Genomic DNA, 5,000 nt, shown 5'->3' with positions numbered 1-5,000 from the left:
CTCCTCCTCCTCCTCCTCCTCCTCCTCCTCCTCCTCCTCCTCCTCCTCCTCCTGGCGTGGTTGAGCGACACCTCGTGATTTATTCAGCTCGGGTAGAAGAAAGTAAAAAGAAAAATCGAACCCGTAGTGCACGAGGGACGAGATGGGAATATTTTTGGTTCGTCGGTGACGTGTTGTTTTTGTCCTGGCGGTGTGGGTGTGTTTCCATTCAGGTGGGAGGAGCAGGCTTTGTCCCGTAACTAGTGAGGAACCTGTTGGCGCCTCAGCTGAGCTTCTGCTACTTCTGATTACCTCATCAACGTTATCTGCGCTTTGTAGTTTTGTATGGGTAGTAGAAAAATGGCATAGACTCCATAATCAGGTTTTCAGTACCAAGTTAGCTCGAAAGATTAGATTAGATTACATCAGATACATTTATAGACAAAAATGATAGGTGGATGTTCGATCTGTATAGGAACCCCCACGTGAGCCTTTTTGCAGCTCCAGTAATGTTCTTTACCTTCTTATTTGTTTGATTCAACATACGATCGTGTAACGTTGGTGATAAATTTGAGTTTGCGATTTTTGTTCTGCATCGAACTACTTGTAACTTGACAACCTCCAGGACTCGCTGTTTGTTGTGGTATTTATCACTAACAAGGATCATCGTCTTTCATCATCGTTGGCATCGTTCTCCCCCGTAAAAAAAAAATAAATAAAAAAAATAAATAAATAAGTATGAAAACTATTGCATTATTACGCTCCCCTAAAAGCCTGGCGGCGGGATACACCGCCACCTTATATCATACCGTCAGTTATCTTGCCACACAAAGCAGAGTGAACTGTATAGGTTTCAAATGCCATATGGAAAAACAAACAAACAAAAACAAAAAATATATATATATATATATATATATATATATATATATATATATATATATATATATATATATATATATATATATATATATATATATATATATATATATATATATCAAAAAAGAAATGCACTTTATAAACTGTGAGATATAAATACAGAAATTTAACATCATTCACGCTTACACCAGACAGGTAGGAGTTAGCAGACTCATAAAAAGATCATCTGTGGAAACAAAGCACGAGAAAAAAAATATATATATACATATATAGAAAAAGAAACGTTAGAAATTTCAGACAAAAAGTGGATGAAGATGAAAATGAAGCAATAAACCCCAACTCAAAGCAGTAATTAAGGAAGCTTCAGGAAAAACAAGGAGCAAGCTGAAGCAAAAGACTGGCTAACTGGACGCTGAGGGGCTGTAGAGCTGTAGGAGGAGCAGAGAGAAAGACCATTTAGGAGGCGAAGCGATAAGACTGAAAGTTTGCAGGAAACACGAGTACTTGACAGAGATTGGTGCTATGTTGTGACTCGTAGAGAATGTTGGAAAGCGCTTTGTTTGAAGGCGACTTGTGCTGCTATATATATTCTTTTTATTTATTTATTTTTTTTTTTACCCTTTCACGGTTATTTGCCGCATTTTTCTTAATTACTGAAAACTCTCAGACATCCTTTCTTGTTCTGCAGCCACCTCGAAGTATTGTACTGGCTACAAATTGGAAAATCTACTCTTTTTTTTATCACCTCCTTTCTTGCAGATGCTTGTGAAGATTTCATATATCGGTTTTAGTGCTGTGAATACTTGCATATCGCGTTGAAAGGTAATATGTCAAGGAGTCTGACCAAGGGCACGAAAATCGGGGAGAAAAAACAAGTTCGGTCAATATGCCACTCCCAAAAAAGTTAATTAAAGAAGAAGATTCCCAACAGGCCAGTTTAGTTTATGAGGTGTTTTGATACTTCTCTTTTCAAAGTGTTAAGTCGTAAGGAGGGAGAAAATAGATGAGACTTTCAAAGATTACCAGTGAAAGAGATGAAAGCGTGAAGATACTGGTTGACTCTTGCATTAGTAAGATGGACTGAGTAAAAATGAGATTGAGAAAGAGAGAGAGAGAGAGAGAGAGAGAGAGAGAGAGAGAGAGAGAGAGAGAGAGAGAGAGAGAGAGAGAGAGAGAGAGAGAGAGAGAGGCAGCCAGCCAGCCTTGAAGTGGGTCCAATGCCTTTCCTGGTTCATTTCATCATCACCTTCCATGACAGTATCGAATCTGAATGGTCTACCCGGAACACAATAAAAACTATGAAAAACAGTGTTTCCAGCATTCCTCATTGACGTTTTTCCTCCTTATTCTTATTCTTCTTCTTCTTCTTCTTATTATTATTATTATTATTATTATTATTATTATTATTATTATTATTATTATTCATTTATTTAGTTATTTATTATTTTTTTCATGTTTGTCTCAATTTTTGAAGTAACAAATTCTACTGAAAGTTATCCATGTATTCCGAACAAATCTCCCCCGGTCGAGGATCTCGCTCAGAAACTGGAGTTGCAGTGAACGTAAAGCAAGTCGCCAGCATTCTCTAGATTGCATTGCCGTTCTCTGCGAAATATCACAGCAAAATATTACCAGTGCTGACAAATTTGTTGTTGAGTTTCGTAGTCTTTATTCAGGTGTCTGTGTGTCTGTGAGTGTGTGTGTGTGTGTGTGTGTGTGTGTGTGTGTGTGTGTGTGTGTGTGTGTGTGTGTGTGTGTGTGTGTGTGTGTGTGCGTGTAAAATGCAAATTATGATAATAGCAGTAATAATAACAATGAAAATAATGATAATAATAACACTAATAATAATAATGATAATAATAATGAACAGTTTATTCAAATGGCACTCAGCAACTGGAAAAAAATTGCAAAAAAACATAGAAGAAACAAAACTAACAAACACACAGCCACAACAAGAGAGAGAGAGAGAGAGAGAGAGAGAGAGAGAGAGAGTAACGATATTGCCGATCATAAAATGGAATTCTCTCTTAATTGCCTTGTGGCGCACGGGAATGAAAGGGAAATTAGTCGAGTGACCTTGTTTATAGATTGTCAAATTGTTTCTGTTACGCGTGCATCCCTGTGGCGATTAATATGCATATCACCCCTTCACGCAATTACTTCCCTCCCCGCCCTTGCTCCTCTCACGTTACCTGCGGCGAGTAAACGAAGCATTCATCTCAAACTAGCTTCCTTCCCTTCCGTAATAGGTGAGACGAGGTGCGGCGAGGCGGTGGCTGCAGAAGACAGCAAGGGCAGCAGCATGGGACTTTCATGCCTGTGTATTTTAGGTGCCCGTTTTCCCTAAATGTTTCGGCATCTTATCTCGGCTACTTTTAACAGGCTCTACTGGAAGTTACTGTGGTTCACAAGTGTGTTTTCGTGATTCTAGTGATAGTTTAATAAGGATTTTGCATCGTCGGTAGGAAAACACATCCACCAGAACCCGACTAATCACATCCGTGGCCTTTGTAAACGGTCCTGATGAAAGAACAAAGCACTTAAGAACACAAGTACTCAGGAGCTTTGTGTAGGTCAACTAGCCTTTTGCAGACTTCTTATTTTATATTCTTATGTTATTATTTGCTCTTCTTTCACGTTCTTAAGTCCGCCTTTATCTAAACAGTATACTCGTATTACTGACCTCTGTCTGTCAATCTGTCTATCTGCCTGTTTGCCTTCCTGCCTGCCCGCCGGCCCGTCTGTCTGTTTGCCTGTGTTTATGTCTGTCTGTCAGTTATTGTATTCACACGTAATATAAGACGCGGTAAAGCATCGAGGATTGTGATGAAACGTCACAGGGAAGCTTTTCTAAAAATCAGAGCTTTTTTTCCTCTTTCTTTTTTTCCTCGTATTGTGTCCAACAAAGTTTGCTCCTTGTTTATCCGTTTTCTTGGCCGAGATTGAAATTAACTTTATACTTCACTTTATCCCACTCTCGCTTTTGCGTTGTTTGGTGACGAGCTAGTCCGTCGCTTTCCTTCATGCAAGTTGCAGGCGTCCTGTGGGGCTGCAGTAAGTAGGTGACATAAGTCAGTAGGAGCGAAGGGCAGGCCTTTGTTGTTCGCTTCAGGCGAACGGACGCGGGGAGGATGGAATCAAGAAAAATTGCTTCGCGTTCGGCAAAAGTCCGTCCAATATTCCAGAGAGGACGATAAAAGTAATTACACTGTGGCGTCGAGCTTAGGAGAGATCAGCGGAGAGGAGAACTCATTGGAGAAGATCAGGAGAGGGGAGGGGAGGGACGTTTTGGGAAGATCTGGAATGGGAGAGCACCTTGTAGATAAGTAGTAGGGCAAAATTCAATGGAGACGATCAGTAGACGGGAGAACACATAAGAGGAGGTCAGCGGAAGGTGGAACTTACACAAGAGAAGATTGGGAGACGGGGAAGATTTGCGGATGGGATAACACACTGGGACATGACCAACAGAAGGGGGACAAAATAAGAACGAAGAATTACCAAAAATCTGCGGTAAACTTTCGTCCCCAAGCAGTTCATGAACATAAAAGATAATGAACAATAGTTATACTTTATATAATTTGTCTCGTATACTCTCACCTGTCTAATTTACCCCCTCCGATCACTTAAATATGCAAGTGAGCTCACCAAGTACAACACGAAATAGTCTGCAGGATATTTCAGAGCGCAAGTGTTGAGTGCGAAAAAGCTCAAGAGTTATGTCTGCTTGAAATGCCACCAACTTAAGGAACACCCAAATATAAATACAAATGGGGGCGAACATAAGATATTCCCAGACCGGAACAAGAGAAAGCTGTGATATTATCAGTTCTCCATTACGAGCGCTCTCCTATCCCGACACGATTGGCATTTACCAACAAAAAAGACGGCAGATGTAAGGAACATGGAACAAAGCATTGATCAATGATGCCATGACCAGCCCGAAGAATAACACATAACGTTAAATTTGAACGCACGATAACGTAATGCGGGTCTCAATATACAGGAAAAAGAATTGTAGACAAAACACATAAGCACGCAAAACATCAAATCATACAACGAGAAAAACACTAATTTTAAAGAGGTTATACAACTCCGCATATCAATCAAGAGACAAACACGTACACTGGCGAGGCGAGGGTGTG

At 40.1% G+C, this 5,000-nt stretch overlaps 1 protein-coding gene across 1 annotated transcript in view; it reads right to left on the bottom strand.

The window, feature by feature from the left end:
* The window catches only part of LOC135107247 (uncharacterized), a 26,548-nt gene that overhangs the window by 14,100 nt on the left and 7,448 nt on the right, over positions 1-5,000 (bottom strand). The gene's annotated exons all lie outside the window — the stretch shown is intronic.

This window comes from Scylla paramamosain, chromosome 15, assembly GCF_035594125.1.
Source record: "Scylla paramamosain isolate STU-SP2022 chromosome 15, ASM3559412v1, whole genome shotgun sequence".
Classification (NCBI taxonomy): Eukaryota; Metazoa; Arthropoda; class Malacostraca; order Decapoda; family Portunidae; genus Scylla; species Scylla paramamosain.
This window is presented reverse-complemented; position numbering and strand designations above follow the sequence as displayed.